This window comes from Helianthus annuus, chromosome 12 (genome assembly GCF_002127325.2).
Source record: "Helianthus annuus cultivar XRQ/B chromosome 12, HanXRQr2.0-SUNRISE, whole genome shotgun sequence".
NCBI lineage: Eukaryota > Viridiplantae > Streptophyta > Magnoliopsida > Asterales > Asteraceae > Helianthus > Helianthus annuus.
In genome coordinates, this window is record NC_035444.2 from 136,683,661 (window position 1) to 136,702,734 (window position 19,074).

The 19,074-nt window shown below is 37.9% G+C and overlaps 1 non-coding gene across 1 annotated transcript; it reads right to left on the minus strand.

Annotated features, from left to right (window-relative positions):
• Window positions 1–2,416: 2,416 nt before the first annotated feature.
• Window positions 2,417–2,523, minus strand: LOC118485341. The gene has a single exon (XR_004875641.1). It is a non-coding gene; the product is annotated as a small nucleolar RNA R71 (small nucleolar RNA).
• Window positions 2,524–19,074: the final 16,551 nt, after the last annotated feature.

Genomic DNA, 19,074 nt, shown 5'->3' on the forward strand with positions numbered 1-19,074 from the left:
GGAAAAAGTGTGCTGTTATCTTCCTTTTGTATTTTAAGGAACAAATGAGCTTAAATGAACATAAAGAACAAATATGCAGCTAAAACTAACATAAATACAAAGAAAAGGAATAAATGTGGCATGCCCGACCCTCGACAGCATCTCCCCAAGCAAAAACAAGAAACAGGAGGCGGACCACGGCCCGTGCCCAGCGGACACGGGGGCGTGGCCAGGTGTCTGCAGAAAATGACAAAGCTATAGAAGTTTCTATTCCCATCACGGTGGCGTGCCCAGCTCAGCACGGGGCGTGGTCAACACTAAGATTCGCAGAATCTAGCAAATCTTGATAGTACAGATACGCTTCTGCACACGGGGCCGTCCCCAGCGAACACGGGGCTGTGTGGAGCCTAATGTAGACAATTGTAATTAATGAAGAAAGAGAAAGATGCTTGCCAAGGGGGCATGTCCAGCGGACACGGGGTCGTGGCCGGGCTTCTGTTCAGGCTATAAATAGGGGTGCTTGGTTCACTTCAAAGGCATCCCTTGGCAAACCACCTCTCTCTCACTTCACCACCACTCCACCACTACAACACCCACATCCACCACCATCATCCATCATCTATCTTAGAGTGTGTGTAGTAGTCTCGAGATCCAAGATTGATATTAATAACTTTAATAACTAGTTTCTTATGTTGAAGCTGAAACTTCTTTATCATTTGTTCGTGGTGTCTTGGCATCACTTTAATGTCTATATAAAGTAAAAGATTTTCACCATTCATATCTATACGGTCTATATAGAGATATGTTGGTTACCTGGTCGGGGGTTACATATGAGGGGATCAAGCCATTCGCACCCCCACCATCCAATACCAGTGGTTATTGAAGGAGGTCCTAGTAAGCTTGACCCAGGTCCTTGTAGGATCTATACACTGAACAAGGCAAGAACCTTACCAAACCATTCCCTACTGACTCAAACCACTTAGCCGAGGGTAACGTCGCCTTCAAAAGAGGGGCCTGCCACTTTACGCATTAATAACTTAATTAATTATCTTTCAATATTCCGACCCTTTGGGATTGTATCCTTGCTGACTCAAACCACTGGGTTAAGGGATAACGTCACCTTCAAAAGAGGGGCCTTGTACTATAACTAAGATAATCTCTTAAAAAGTGCAAAAGTGCGGAAATCATCAAAGGTTACATTAAAGGCGAGTCGGATCCAAGTGATTCATCTTGTATGTTTGTTTTTGTTTTTGTTTTATTTTTATTTTCAGCATTTTAGTTTAATTTTTCATGTTTAAAACCTTTTCTAAAATTTTTGATTTGATTAGACGTTGAGGATAAACTGGTACTAAAAGCTCTTGTGTCCTTGGACGACCTCGGTATCTAACCAACACTTTACTACGCTCACATGGGTGCACTTGCCCATATGTGTGTTTAGTGTTAGTAGAATATCGTGTTTTATAAATTTAAAACTTGACTAATGTGTAAAATGGGCTTAAATTATTAATAAAAACATAACACACTCTACACGCATCAAGTTTTTGGCGCCGTTGCTGGGGACACAAGGATTTTAAGAAAGTTAGGAATCAACGGCCTAATCATTTTTCTTGTTTTTCTATGTTTTTTAGGATTTTTCTAGATTTTTCCGCTTCTGCAGACTTTAGCACGGGGCCGTGCCTTGTCGGACACGGGCCGTGCCCACTATCCTTACTGGCAGTTTTGTTTTCTGAGTTACAGAAAGGTGGACACGGGGCCATGTTGGTGCAGCACGGGGCCGTGTTGAACTCTCCAGTAACTGGGATCCAGAAAACATTCACTATAACCACGACCATGGGCCGTGGTCAGCTACCACGGGGCCGTGGTGAGACTTCTGACCAACAATCTTTTTTGTTTTTATCGTAGGACTTGGAACCCAGGCGCAACACCCGAACTTCCTACGCAGTGCATGAGCTCCAGTTCCAATAAAGACATAAAAGAACCTCTAGACGAACCCGAACGCTTTCTAAGAAAAAGACTTAAAGCTAAAATCCAAGAGAAAGTTTTGGGGGACCCACTTCCAATAGCGGATCAACGTACCCTAATGGATTACCTACGGCCCACAGTGGGTAATCTCGGCGCCGCTATCAGTGCACCGAATATCGATGCCAACAACTTCGAACTTCGGCCACATTTGATACAAATGCTCCAGAACTCCGCAACTTTCCATGGGCTTGCGGACGAAGATCCCCATTTACATATTACCAACTTTTTGGAAATATGTGATACTTTTCGGATCAATGGGGCATCAAACGACGCCATCCGCCTCCGAGTGTTCCCGTTTTCACTAAAAGACCGAGCTAAGGCTTGGCTTAACACCCTCCCAAGTGGTTCGGTAAACACTTGGGATGAACTAGCCCAAAAGTTTTTATATAAGTATTTCCCTCCTTCTAAAACGGCTAAATTAATGACTGAAATTAATAAATACTCACAAGAGGATGGGGAATCCTTATATGAAACTTGGGAAAGGTTCAAGGAGCTATTAAGAAAATGCCCTCATCATGGTCTTGCAGTATGGCTACAAGTATCTACTTTCTATAATGGATTATTGCCACACACAAGACAAACGCTGGACTCTAACTCCGGGGGACTTCTAGGTAATCATCGCCCAAATGAGATTTATAATCAAATTGAGGAAATTGCTCAAAACAATTTTCAGTGGCACACTCCCCGAGGCACAAAATCTATTGCCCCGGGCGCCCATAAGGTTGATGAAAGCACTTCTTTACAAGCCTAAATCGAGATCCTCTCTTCAAAAATCAAAAAGTAAGAAATGGCAAAAATGCCCTCGGTTATGGCTTGCGAAGGGTGTGGTGGGCCATATGAAAATTGGAGTTGTATGAAAGAATTGGATAAACAAACTGAAACGGTAAACGACATTGATAATAGACCTAGGTCGTCGGGTCCTCCAACGGGTACCTACAACCAAGGATGGCGTAACCACCCTAACCTTGGTTGGAGGGAACTCGGCAATAGTAGTAATCAACAAAACCAAAACCAATGAACAAACTTTCAACAACCAAGAAATGAGTCACAAAATTTCTCTCAACAACAACAAGGGGGACGAGAGAGGCTTGAAGATACTATCTCATGCCACATCTCCGACACCGAAAAGAAAACTCGGATCGATTCCAACAAATGGAATCAAGTTTTAGAAATCACAAGCTAGCATTCAAAACATTGAAAAACAACTAAATCAACTAGCTCAAAATTTCTCCGAGAGACCACAAGGCGCGTTACCCAGCAATACCGAGACCAACCCAAAGGCGCAAGTGCATCTCATAACATTGAGAAAACGTACCGTAGGTCCCAAGGAGGCTCCGCTACCTCCATCCGACAAAACTCCACCCATGAAACCCACTAACTCATCAACACCTCAAAAAGAAACAACTCCTCCGCCAAATCACGAACCTACTAAGAATCCCCCGGTGCCCTACCCCGGTTGGTTACTTCGCCAAAAGACCGATGAGCAATTCACAAAATTCATAAACTTACTAAAACAATTGCACATCAATCTTCCATTTGTGGAGGTCCTCATTCAAATGCCTAAATATTCAAAATTTATGAGAGACTTTCTCACTCACAAAAGAAAAACTGAAACATTGCAATTAGTTAATTTAAGTGAAGAGTGCTCTGCCGTACTACTCAATAAACTCCCACAAAAGAAAATCGACCTCGGAAGCTTCACCATCCCTTGTTCCATTGGGGGATCACCTATATGGAATGCGCTAGCCGATCTTGGGGCTAGCATCAATCTCATGCCCGCATCAATATTTGACCCCACAAAGATGAGCATACAACTTGCCGATCGGTCTATCAAATATCCACAACGTGTCGCCGAAAATCTTTTGGTAAAAGTCGGAGACTTTGTCTTCCCGGCCGACTTTGTCATACTCGATATGGAGGAAGACACCGAAGTACCACTCATTTTAGGAAGACCATTCCTAGCCACCGCTCAGGCAATGGTGGATATGAGTGGTGGGAAGTTAACATTGAGGGTCGGGGACAAAGAGATGGAATTCGGGGTTGGGAAGAGAGTAGAAGACGACGACCCGGTCAACTACATGGATGTCATAGACTCAAGCTTGGATAATGCTCTCCGACGGTGAAACATGGGATGCAAAATATCCCACTTTGGTAACATATGACTGACTTTGGGTCTAGCCAAGGACCCTTATAAACGTGGCGCACCACGGAGGCATTCCGCGGAACTATCCTTAGTTTTAGTTTAGATTAACTTTTATGTTTTCTAGTTTAGTTTTAATTTTCAGGAATTAAACACACTCGAAATAGTGGAGGTTACCAAGGGAACCTTAAACCCACACCCCATGCACAAAAACAGAGCCTCCCGACAATTTTTCTTCATTACAGCAAGTTCAGCACGGGGCTATGCTCAGCCCAACACGCCCCCGTGCCCGAGGTTATGCAGAAAACGCCAAGTTCAGGTAGCTACACACGGGGCCGTGTTCGCTGAACATGCCCCCGTGCCCAGCCTTCTGTTTAATATGATACTGGCGATCTAAGCACAGGGCCGTGCCCGGACCAACACGGGCCCGTGCCCAGACGCCCAGTAACATAAATTTTTGTTTTTAAACACCTTTTTACACATTCAATTAACCTAAAAACTTATTTTTGGGACACATTGAGGATAATGTGTAATTTAAGTGTGGGGGGGGATGTTAAACCTTGAATTTTGCAAGTCCTAATAACAAGCCTTACACAAAACTCTATTGGAACCGCTAATCACCCCAAATTTTTTCAAAAACTTTTCATTTTTTTACCAGTCTTGTGGGAATAACAAGTTCTAAAAAGGGTATATTTTTACAAATTTACAACCGATAGAGACGTGATAAAAAGAACTAACGTAAGAAAATTATGAAACGGCATGACAAATCTAGTTAAAATTTGATTATATATACTTGATCACATAATAAACCCATTCCCACAAAAAGTGAGTTTTGAGCCTTTATTGAGCATACAAGCATACATCTTTAAACTAAATGCTCATATTTCGTTTCTTGTGTGAATAGCCGCTTGGTTCTTACAACTCGAGAACTTGCCACAACGATACATTCCTGGCCCTTACCAACTTAAACCCAAGTAAGTAAATGATGGAGACATTAGGACTAACCCATTTTTCTTTTAACACCGTTGTTTTTCATTTTTTTTATCACCTACCCAAAATCCCCCTAGTTAACCCCTTTGAGGCTAAACCTTTTCGTTTCTAAACCCAAAAAACAAACACCCTTTACCCACCAAAACCTTTTTCTTTTAAACCCCTTATTTTAGTAAAAAGCTCGGTTTTCTCGTGACATTCTTTATCAAAAAAAAATGAAGTCTAGCAATAAACAAACAAGTTCCTCAAAGAAACTTTGTTCGAAAATGCTTAGTTTGAATAAAAGTCACAAAAACAAAAAGTTTTACGACGACCGACGCTTTTTACGCTTTTAGCCCTTTTTTTACTAACCACTAACCCAAAACCACCTACCTTTAACCCAAGCCTAACCCTTCCTCAGGTCCTCTTGATATTTACAAAGGTTTATAGTAGTTAAAAAGAATGAGGAATGATTGCTTGGCAAGCATATGGTAGAAGTAAGTTCCATGTCGGTCTCGTGTGTTTCACAAAAATACATCTTCGGCTGAGTGTTGAGTGATCTCCCGTGAGGTATGTGAACTTGTATATAAATGGAATTTTAAAGAGGCATGTTATGCCCAAATAAGTAATTTCTCTTATGAAACTTTCTAAATAAATCATAACGAATAGGATTGTAAATAATATAAAAATAAAACCCAATAAAGATCTTGGATTCCCGACACTCAAGACAAGCCCAAAACTTCTCTTCTACTCATTCTATTTGGGTGTGTAAGCCACATAATAAAGAGTTTTGCTTGAGGACAAGCAAAGATTCAAGTGTGGGGGTATTTGATGTGTGTAAAATGCAACATATAAATTACATCAAATAAGGCATAAAACTAACCCTTTTTAGTACTAATGCTGGAAAAAGTGTGTTTTTGTCTTCCTTTTGTACTTTCAGGACCAAATGAGCTTAAATGAACAAATATGCAGCTAAAACTAACATAAATACAAAGAAAAGGAATAAACGTGGCATGCCTGACCCCTCGACAGCATCTCCCCAAGCAAAAACAAGAAACAGGAGGCTGACCACGTCCCGTGCCCAGCAGACACGGGGGAGTAGTCAGGTGTCTGCAGAAAATGAAAAAGCTGTATAAGCTTCTATTCCTAGCACGGGGGCGTGCCCAGCTCAGCACGGGGCGTTGTCAACGCTAAGATTCGCAGAATCTTGCAAATCTTGATTGTACAGATACGCTTCTGCACACGGGGCCGTGTGGAGCCTAAGGCAGACAATTGTAATCAATGAAGAAAGAGAAAGATGATGGCCACGGGGGCGTGTCCAGCCGACACGGACACGGGGCCGTGGCCGGGCTTTTGTTCAGGCTATAAATAGGGGTGCTTGGTTCACTTCAAAGGGATCCCTTGGCAAACCACCTCTCTCTCACTTCACCACCACTACAACACCCACATCCACCACCATCATCCATCATCTATCTTAGAGTGTGTGTAGTAGTCTCGGGATCCAAGATTGATAGTAAGAGTTCTTGTCAATCAAAGGCCATATTTGGCTAAGTCTCTTACATCACTTGGTGAAGACAAGCATTTAATGTAATACTTTTGATTTTTAATCTTTTCGCACTTTTTATTTGGTTTTGTATTAATGACTTTAATAACTAGTTTCTTATGTTGAAGGTGAAACTTCTTTATCATTTGTCCGTGGTGTCTTGGCATTACTTTACTGTCTATATAAAGTAAAAGATTTTCACCATTCATATCTCTACGGTCTATATAGAGATATGTTGGCTACCTGTTCGGGGGTTAAGGGAATGGTTTGGTAAGGTTCTTCCCTTGTTCAATGTATAGATCCTGCAAGGACCTGAGTCAAGCTTACTAGGACCTCCTTCAATACCCACTGGTATTGGATGACGGGGGTGCGAATGGCATGATCTCCTCATATGTAAACTACTATTAATACATTAATCCGGCTACTTGGGATTGTATCCCTGCTGACTCAAACCACTTAGCCGAGGGTAACGTCGCCTTCAAAAGAGGGGCCTACCACTTTACGCATTAATAACTTAATTAATGATCTTTCAATATTCCGACCCTTTGGGATTGTATCCTTGCTGACTCAAACCATTGGGTTGAGGGTAACGTCACCTTCAAAAGTGGGGCCTACTACTATGACTAAGATAATCTCTTAAAAAGTGCAAAAGTGCGGAAATCATCAAAGGTTACATTAAAGGCGAGTCGGATCCAAGTAATTCATCTTGTCTATCTGTTTTTATTTTATTTTTATTTTCAGCATTATAGTTTTATTTTTCATGTTTAAAACCTTTTCTAAAATTTTTTATTTGATTAGACGTTGAGGATAAATCGGTACTAAAAGCTCTTGTGTCCTTGGACAGCCTCGGTATCTTACCAACACTATACTACGCTCACGATGGGTGCACTTGCCCATATGTGTGTTTAGTGTTAGTAGAATATCGTGTTTTATAAATTTAAAACTTGACTAATGTGTAAAATGGGCTTAAATTATTAATAAAAACATAGCACACTCTACACGCATCACCGTCATAACGTCGTCCCACTTCTTGAGCAAGCCTTCTTTGCCTGATATCGTCTTTATCATTTCATCATTTTTCACAGCCTTGATGAAATGTGCGTGTGCAAACGCATTGTACCCCGCCAATCTCGAGGCACTCTTTATTAAAACGGGTAATGAAGGCTTTCAAGCCTTCATTATTCCCGTGCCAGATGTTAATGACGTCTGAGGTAGCACGGGCATGACGTTGCTGCTAGCTAAAATGGGCAAGAAATTTTCTTGCAAATCTTCAAATGATGCCAGTGAGCCCACTGGAAAGGTATCAAACCAGACACTTGCGGTTCCCGTAGGGGTCTGGATAAATCAGTGGCACCACAAGGGTCGTGTCCAGCCGCCGACAAGGCCGTCACTGATGAATGCGCACAAGTGGTCGTCAGGATCTGATAACCCATTATGTTGCCCACATTGTGCGGAAGTTTGGTCCTTGTGAGTGGTGCCAAGGCAATTTCCTTAACAAATTTGGAAATAGCTGTTGCGGATTTCGGTCAATAGACCGATCTATAATCGTGCTTTACAGCACGATCATAAGCTATGCGTGGTTGCACAGGAGTGTAGTCGTCTTGGTCACCTGACCGGCTATAAGCTATGTGGGAGTCCGTACAGTACGTGTAATTATCGGGGTCGGTTCTGTCAAGGGATGCGGCCCAAGATGGCTTTGTATTCTGAAACCGCGGCAAGTAACTAATTCTCGCCTATATTGTATGGGTGGGCCTAGTCGTTGGTGCGCAGAGGCCCTAGCCCGGGATCCGTAAGTTGAATCCCCTTCTTGTAATGTATGGAGACTCATATACGAGTCCCCATGCTGCTCGCGCCAATCCCTAGGCGCAGGATGTTGTGGAGGTAATGGCTCGTATTGAAGAATACGGGGCGAAGGTGTGAATGGTGCTGGTGTAGGTCCTCCGGCCTGTTGCGTACCCGTGTAGGCCTGTGCATAGGTTGTGTTTAAAACAACCTGTTGTTGTATGTACCAGGAGTGGAGATCAGCCCCTGGTAGTAAAGTGGGTACAAAGTGTGGAATTTGCGGTATATTCGCCGAGACGTTTCCCATTCGCGCAGATGTGCCAATATGGCCTCTTCGCTAGCTGGGGGGAATATTCACTGGTTGTCTAGCACTTGGCCGGATAAAGGGTTCTCCTATGTTGGTAGGATTCTGTTGATAAGACATTATCGTAGAAAAGAATAGAGGAATATGCTAATAGAGATAGCGGTGGGCGCCGATGATGAAAAAGTGGTTAACCGAGAGGTTAGTCCACGGATTGAGTCTCGTCAAGTAGGGTTAATCCCTCCTTTCCTCGATCGATAGCTGGGTCATCCTCTAATCCGTCTTCTGCACAATGACACACACCGTGACTCGCAACAAGGAGAATGAGGTGGGGGTTGCTCATTGTTACCACCCGCCAGCGTGAGAATAATTATTTTCTTTGGAAGCAAGATAAGTATTTAAGTAGTAATTTTGAGAGAGCCGATTAATAATACCTTAAACCTAGTTCGTGATGAGTATTTATAGCCGAAGAATGAAGGAGAAGGGCCAATGGGCCGCTTGATGGGCCTAGCGCCCGGTGCAGCTTTTTGTATACGTGAGAGGAGCGCAGGTCACGGGAGTGTTGGGCGCACGCGGAGGTGTTGCCATGTATCCTGCTGTATCGGTTGCACGCAGGAACACCCTCCATGTGGCCTGTTGGGGTTGTCAGTCTGTTCACCAGCTTTATACATGTGGGTTGGGCAGCTGAGCATTGGGCGGTCAGCTGACCGCTGTTGTAAGTGCCCGGGCATGCCACTTGCTGGTTGGTTACGGAAGTCAAAGTGGCAGTTCCAATTGTATAACAATAGGATGCAGTTTTGCACCACATCGCTACGTGCGGTAAACTGTGCATTGGTGTCAACCCTTCCATCAATGCTCTGCGCGCGCCCGCGCAGGACCGCAACATGAGAATGTGTTTGGCAGAAAGTGAATGTAGTAAACTACTATCGTTTTTGGTAGTAATTACCGCACCCCTTGTATGTTGACGAAAACAACCATTATACAGGGTGAGTTTTCTCATCTTTCCCCGAGAGGGAAAGCAAACCGGGTTTGTGCGTGCCTGCATGAACTGCGGTAAGTTATTTATCGATTGGGACAATGAGCCAGGTGATGGTGACTTGCGCCTAGGGCTGTAAACGAACCGAACGAACACGAACATGACCTTGTTCGTGTTCGTTCAATAAGGAAACGAACATGTTCGTGAATTGTTCACGAACACTTACCATATGCTAATGAACTCTAACAAATGTTCATGAACATAAATGAACATAAACGACTTTTATGAACACAATATTCATTTTAGAATAAAATCTACATTTTCATCACAAACATTACGAAGAATCCACAAAAATAAATAAACACTTAACATAATTATCCAAACACAGTTGGCGTGATTATCAAAAACATGATAAACAAAAAATTAAGGGTTTGTCAAGTTTTAATACAAACTAAAATTGAAATAGTGAAATAAAGGATGTTGTGAGAGACATATAAGATAACTAGAGTTTCAAAATTTTAAAAACTAGAAATAATAAAACAAAATACAACATATAAAAACCTTTAAACGAACTAACACAAATAAATATTAACGAGCAAACATATATGAACTCATTACTGAACGCTCACGAACATAAACGAACATATTACCGAACGTTCATGAACATAAATGAACAAACGCAACCTCTGTTCATGTTCGTTCGTTTAACTTGACGAACGAAATTTTTTGTTCGTGTTCGTTCATTTACTAAATGAACGAACATAAACGAACTTCCCGCCGAACGGTTTACGAACTATTCGCTGAACGTTCGATTCGTTTACAGCCCTACTTGCGCCCAAACCTTGGGACCTTCTGGACCTTCTGTTCTTCTAATAAAAACCCTACGATTTTTGCGTGTATCTTCTAAAATCAAAAAAAGAAAGTTGAAACTAGAGTTTGGTGTGGCCAAGGCAGCTAAGCCCTCACATGTACTTTGTTTTTATGGGTTTGGAATTTATTTGTTGCTTTTGGACACTTCCCCGCCTTTTCCATTCATTGTCACATGTCACAATCCTTCATGAATTTTCTAATAATAATGATAAAAGCATAACAATATAATTAAGGATAACATTTGATTTGATACAAAATTTTAGAAGGGTAAATTGGTATATGCTCCTATATTAAACCTTGAAAGTTAATTTTTTTTTAATAAGAAACTAACAGGGGGATTTAATAATAAATTATATGATATAAAGAATGTTCAATGTGTAACATTTAATAGAATATTAGTAAAACAAAAATGAAAACTTGAGCTAAACTATAAACATGTTCATTAGGTCAAAAGTGTATATATTGAATTCAAGTGCAAAAAGTCTTGCAAGTAATTTTTTTCTAATAAAAATTTCATTATTATTATTAGTATCATATAGTGTTTTATAGATATCTAAACTATTATTGAAATTTTAAACAAATGTATAAAAATATGTATCAACTATGGACATGACCCAACCCAGTTATTTAAATATAAAACCTTTAAGAGTTTTAAGAATTATATAGAAAATATGTAATCTTTGTAATCAGTATAATTATATATATATATATATATATATATATATATATATATATATATATATATATATATATATATATATAGTGTGAGTTCATTGGGGAACACTAAAAAAGTGAGGAACCGGGAACACTCTTAAAAATTTAACTTAACATATTAAAAATTAATTTTTTAAAAATCTTTTTCGGCGCTTCTCCTTAAATATACTTGTAGATGCATTTTTAATAAAAAAATCAAAAACTAAAAATATTAAAAAAGGCTAATTTTTTTTAGAAAAGTTATTTTTTTATTCGACTAGTTTCTCCTCCTTTTTATAAAGAAAAGCGCTGAAAATTTAAAAAAAATTTAATTTTTAACATATTAAGTTAATTCTATAAGATATAACTGTTTTTTAAACATTTTTTTTTATATTTTGAGTTTTTAATTTTTTTTATTAAAATGTTTCTACTTGTATTTATAAGAAAAGGCGCCAAAAAGAATTTAGAAAAAAAAAAATTTTTTAACATGTTAAGTAAAATTTTTAAGAGTGTTCCTCCGTTCCCCGCTTTTTTAGTGTTCCCCAATGAACCCTCCCCTATATATATAACGGGATAAGGAGAAACGCTCAAAAGTGTGAGAACGGTGAGAATGCATCCTGGCCCAACACGTGTCCCGCGGCATAGAGAAGGGCGGAGAGGCTTTTTTGTCTTTTCATTCTTCTTTTATTTCCCAACGTGGTATAATATTTTATGGCGTCTAAGTTTTTTTTGGCGTTAATTGTATTTTTTAAACTTTTTGGCGTTGAATTAATTGTTTTTGTTTCACATATATAGTTTTTTGGCGTTATAGCGTTTTTTGGTTAATTTTTTTTGGCGTTTATGGCATTTTGTATAATAATTCACTACGAGTCACTAATATTTGCATAATATTACAATAAGACCATTTTTTTTTTTGGCGTTAGTGAATTTTTTTGGCGTTTAATACCCTTTTACCAAGTGTTTTGCCAGCAGCTGTTCTCCCAGTTTTCATACTTCTAGCGTTTTGGTGTTTGTAGTTTTTGGCGTTTTATATAATAATGTATTTTGTTTATAGAGAATTAGATAACAAATCAACATATAACTTGATGTCAAAATAATATAAAATGAAAACAAAAATAATAAAAAATGGTAATCTAATTTCTTTTCCGAATCTTCACTATCATCAGCCTCTATCTTCTTGAATTTGTTTTGGCGTTTTGAACCTTTTTTGAATACCTTAGCTAGATGTCAACTTTCCTACATAAACCCCGTCTTTTTCAGAAGAAGCTGCTTAGTAGCATCCTGTTTTTAGGTGTGATATTCTTGTTTGGTGGCATGTCATTGAAGATCAACTCTTGCTTGATGCTATTTGTAATAATGGAGTCCAAAATAGCATTTTACACTTGTGTTGAACCCTTTCTTCCATGCCTATAATCATCAAGAACAAAGCTCACATGATGGCATATCACTGTCATCAGTCTCTTTTTCTTGAATATTTGTCCATCTCATCCAGCAAAATATTATTGAGTTAACCCCCTCAGAAAAAAGGATCCATTTCAGTGAAAGCTTTGACATCTGTGGCATTTTAAATGGAGTGATTTCTAGAGGATATGGCGTTTTTGTGTTTTTCTGGGTGTGATTAATTTCATTGTGTATAGACCCTCTCTTATAGGAGTTTTTTGGCGCGTAGTTTAGGCGGGATTTTTTATTGTAATAAATGATAGTAATAAAGTAACTGTCTTTTCAGTTACTGTTTTTTGTATTTACTGTCCCATCTTCTGAGTTTGGCGTTTTTTTTAAATGGCCTTATGCAGACCAACATGACAAAATACAATAACGGAGTAAATAAAATATTAAGCATGAAAAAAAAAATTTTGTTATTTTTTGGCGTTTTGTTAGGGTTAACCATTTTTATTATTATTTTGCCGTTTTTCTAGTAAGGATAGAAATATATCATTTAATTATCTTAAAAAAAAGAAGATTGCATAGAAGAAAAAAAAGAGGAAAAAAAAATTAAAATCCTTCGTCAGAAGGTACTTTATCTGAATAGTATCCATCACTTTTGTCATCTTCTTCCTCCTCGGAGTCTTCATCTTGATCTTCATCCATGTCATCTGTCACACCCCGACCGCGTATAACATGCAACCGCGGTGGAAACGTCGGGGAGTGTTGAGACAGAATTAATTGTTTCATAACCATGGAAATTAAAGTTACATTTTATTTATCAAACAAGCGTGTTACATTGTCATTAAACAGGAAATAAAGAGTTTATAACATAATTAAACTACGTCTATCTTCGTTTTATGTCTCTAAGGCACAAGTCCGCCCTAGTGTCACAATCGTCATCCTAAGCGACAGCTCCTGAAAACACATGTGAAAGTGGGTACGTCAGCATAAAAATGCCTGTGAGATACATAGGTTTTGTAAAAATAGAATTCATGACTTATGTTTGTGAAAATGTTTAGTCATGAACCTTGTAATTTGATTTGTCTTGTAAATCATTTGAAAAACGATAAAATCAGATGATATGTATAGATAAAATGTAAGGTTAAATGAATAACCTAGTAAAATGAGTTTGTATAAGATAAGTTGTTTGTAAAAATAATGTCTTGTGAAGAATATGTTATTTGTGTAAAACGTAATATGTCTAAACTGAAATGATTTAAATAATGCTACGATAGGTAATATTATACAAACATTTATATATAGGAAGTACCAGCGGCGTATCTACGATGTTTGTATCATATTACATACGCCACGTTACTCAAACCATTTACCCAAACCAACCACCATGTAAATTGTTCATGTATGAATCAATTGTCAATTGTTATTGTGTAAACCATATCAAAATGTCCATGTCTAATGTAAACCACCAAATGTGTATATCAATGTCAAATTGTTTATGTTGAATGTAAATCATATAATGTGTATCCAAAATATCATGTATGGCATGTGAAATATATCGACTAGGCCATAGGTAAAAATGCACAAAAACAGGGTATTGAATTAAACATAGTTTAAGTCAAAGTTATGTTTTGTGGAACAAATGCATGCTATACTGATACAAACATTTATGCGGTATTGTGAAAATGCATACATTCAAGCCTTTGTGACTGTGGTGACAGACCTTTAAACAAATTAAAGGTCTATATGTGTTATGTTTATCGTATTCGGTCATTCCTTCCAATCCAAACAAACCCGAGATTTCAAGAATGGGAGTTGTCAAGTCCTATGGTACCATTACCTACTAACGGGCGGCATGATCGGTGTTAATGAATGTACATTGTATAATTTGAACAAACCAAATGTCATACCAAAATGTGAGCATGTGATGAATAAATGTACTAAGTACGCACACAATGGGCATATATAGCATAAAATGTAGTATAAAATGATGTACTAAGTACGCACACAATGGGCATACATAGCATAAAAGTCATGTAAATCAATGTGCTAGCATGCTATCAGTCAACACACATAGCAGAAATGTAACGTAAATCAATGTACTAAGTATGCTAAGTAAACATACATAGCGAAACAATGTAGTGTAAATCATGTACTAATAGTGTACTAATGAGCATAGCAAGTATATGATGTGAAAACAGGAAAGCACGAAAGTAACAAGTAGGCACATGTGTTTCTCCCCAAAACAGTATGGAAAACAGTAAAAGAGGGGACTATGTACTCACCTGAGATTAGAAGTCCTTGTGTAATAATCACACAATGCTAGAGATCACGGAATATCAAACGGCACCTAATAGGTAGCTATATTAATATACCGGACCAAATTCGGAAGATTGGATAGAATGAGGGTTCGTAAACCAAACGAGTATAGAGACTCGTGTAATATGGTTTAACAAGGCCTACATTCTAAAATGAAACCTATCCTAAGTGCTTACGACCCATTACGACCCGTTTAGGTAGCTTATGCTATCTTAACGCGTCGTTCGCGTAAAACGCGTTTGGAACGCCTAACATCGTGACCATAAGGTATAACCTCAGAAGGTTATTCCCTATATACAATGGTCACCTAATGTGTTTGGTCGGATCCTAAAGATCGACCAAATGGGTCGGGTTCGAAAGCATAAGCGATTGTTTAGATCGCTTACCTTACGACCTTATATAAGCACTAAACTAAAAGTGACGAGCTAAGCATGTTAGAACATGCTTAACTAAGTTTAGAAAACAGGTTTGGCATCAAAACAAACGGTTTTGATACTATGAGTAGTTTGGTTACAAAATACACAAGAATGCGCATTTTGGCCGAAACTACGACTCGTCACTGAGCCTAGAAAACGTGGTGATCAGTAGGTGTAGTCACTAGGGACTATAACCATCGTGATCACGCTCACGTTATGAAGTTCAAACGAACTTCGTGTTGACCATAGGTGGGTCAACGCAGAAAGTCAAACATAGTTTGACTTTTAGGACTAGAAAGCGATTAAAAGAACGAAAGAACACTTACGAAGGGTCCCCAAAAGCTAATCTCGATCCAGGAGCTCAGGTATGAAGCAAAGGCCTCAACTTAGAGCTTTAGATCAGATTTTGTGGGTTTTAACACAAATAGGGGGGGGGGGTATTTATAGGAAAAGCAAGACCGTTAGGATCGTTTCTTGAATATTGTGCCATGATCTCATTCGTACACTTGTCAAGATGTTGTGGTATCAAATTATGACCCTAACTCCAGAGATTGTGAAGGGGCATTGCCCTTTGGAGTGATTGAAAGGCCAAAAACAGCAAAAAAACGAGTTTCTGCATACTGGGGGGGTCCTAGCGGCCCGCGTAAGACTCAGACAGAGCTTACGCGCCCCGCCTGGATGTCCTTTTCTGCAGCAAACTTTCGAAAATGACAGTTTTGGTCCCTGTAGTGGTTTAAGGCCATTTCCGACATGTTTAAGGCCTGTTAAGCCATCTTTAAGGCCCTAAAATGATGCTTAAACATTGAGGACATGAAACATGCTCAAGAATATGTCGGATGTTGGTACGTTTGGCCGTACGATCGCGATGTTCGCTTAATTACGACGGAATGCGCATAACCGCGAAAAACGATCCAAATTGCGCGACGAATGGATTTTTGACAAGCCAAAGATTAAAACATAATATTAAGATGCTTACATAAATTTTTGGGTGTCCGGATGTATTCAGAACGTAAGTTATGCGCGAAAGTGCAAACTTGTGCACTTTTTGACACTTTTAGTCCCTTAATGACCCAAAAGTTTATTTTAGCACACCGAACCTCTCAAAGCCTATTTCTAAGCTATGTAAAGGATATTTAAGGTGTGTTTAACTTATGGTCATGTTCCGGAATGTTTGTTGTCAAGTTTAGTCCCTGTAAGCGAATTAACTTGTTTTTGCCATACCAAAGCCTTCAAAATTTATTTCTAAGTTATGTAAAGGTTATTTAAGGTATGTTGAGTATATGTTGATGTTCTGGAGTATTTGTCGCATTAAACTGAGTACGTTTATGCACCAGTTTGCGTATAATTCTCCAGAAAGCGATGTAGTGTTTGAAATTGAACAAAAGTCAAAACATGAAAAATGTAGAACACAACCAAACAAACATTGGGATCAAATAACATTGTTTTATTGATAATTGAACTGTTCATAATGATTTCAAGCACAAATGTTACATCATCACATTCACCTTCATCAGCTTCTTGTTCCTGAAGATTTTGAAGCCTCCACCTGAACATGTCTTGCATTAACTCCAATTTTGAGTCTATTTCTCTGTTGGTACAAGTGGTGTTATGCAATTCTTCCATGAAACCCAGTCGCTGCTTTGTCATGATGTTCTCTAGCCAGTAGACTTCCTGCTCTCCGCTGTCGTATGTAACCGTCGCCATGTCTGTTTCATCATCAAAACGCGATGATGTCATGACAGGGTCTGGCTTCACATCTCCTTTGATTGGTCCAAATTTGCTGGTTAATGCTTTCACAAGCATATGAGTTTCATGGCATTCGTTGTCTAGAGTGATGCCAATGGATATGATTTGCCTCTATATCTCTTCTTCCATATTCAGAATTGCCCTGACCGTCTTAACATACACCCTCCTTCTGTTGTCAAAATGGAGGACGTATCGCCTGATTCCCAAAGTGTATCTCCACGAAACGATTGTTTCCATTTTTGGCGTTTTGTTTAAGTTGGCGTTTTTGGTTAACGATTTTTTTGCAGAAAATGGATAGATTGAAGTGATTATGGAAGCTATGTTTTACGTTTGTTTATATAATGATGTTTTTTGGCGAGTAATTTAGGAGGGAATTTCTTCTAATAAATGTTAATAACTGAAATTTAGTTATTTGTATTGTTTCATCTTCCTGTAATATTCAACGCGTTTTATTTTTAATTTTTGGCGTTTAGTTTTTAATGGCGTTTTATTTTTTTATATGGCGTTTTGGATATGAGGGGTAAAAGACCCTTTTACCCTTAATGAAGCGCGTCCCACATAATAATATTCATGTTATTTACAAAAACGCCACCGTGCAATCTAGTCCATGGATTATTTTGATCGGACGATACATAATCGTTCTCACCTTTTTCACACTTTTCACCGTTTTCTCTAAATCCTGACCATATATATATATATATATATATATATATATATATATATATATATATATATATATATATATATATATATATATATATATATATATATATATAGGATTAGGTTCAAACGTGAACAAAATCCCAAGAGTGAACTGCGTGAACTGATCTAGACCCTTGATTTTTATGATCTTGAGATTAAAGTGAGTGGCATGATGGTAATTATTTGGTTAATTTTTTTCATTTAATTAAATACAAAAAGGGTATATGTGTAATTTCAATCTTAAATTGATTGCATAAATCTCTCACAAATCAAGTAATCAATTATCCTCTTAAATTGATTGCATAAATCTCTCACAAATCAAATCAAGGATTACGAAAGATGTAACTTAATTCAATTATTAAAATAATTATTTGTTTAAATGCGATGTACACATGTATATTCTGATTTTGCCCTCTTTTTAATGCGATGTACACATGTGTATATCGTCTGTTTTTGTGATATCTCAGAATTTTTTTTGTATTGAATGTTGATGTACACATGTGAATTACTGTACACATATGTACGACGCTGAGTATACATGTGTACTGTTCTATTTATATCCAAGTACACATGTGTATACCGTTGAAATATGAAGGTTACGTGGATCTTAAAAATCAAAATTTGAATTCTGGTGATGAAATCTGAAATAAAAATTAAAATTGAAATCTGGTGATTTGTTGTTTGTTTTGATAATTATCTTATTAATAAATAAACGTAATGTGGATAATGAATTTAAATTAGCAAAGATGTAACTTAATTCAATTATTAAAATAATGATTTAAATCTAATTTTTTATATAATTACAATCCTACCCTTAACAACTAAAAAGGAAATCAAGGGTCCATATCTGTTCACGCAGTTCACTCTTGAGAGGTTGTCCACGCTGGAACCCTACCCTATATATATATATATATATGTATTTCGAGATATGATGAATAGTAACTTTATTTTTATAATAATATATAGTTTTTATTATTTTATTATTTTATTATTTAATATATTATAATAGTTTATTGTTATATTTACTTTACATATTTTCGTTTTTTAAACATATATTTTCTTTTCCTTTTTATTAAATATATTAATTTATCGATTAATTTGATGTTTCTTTAATAAGTTACGTTTATAACTTTTTTCTAAAAACTTAAGTACGTAGTTGTGCTTGATTTCTTTTCCTGACACTCCATTATAAGTTTTGTAGCGAGGTTATCCTCAAAATAAAGTATTTATTTG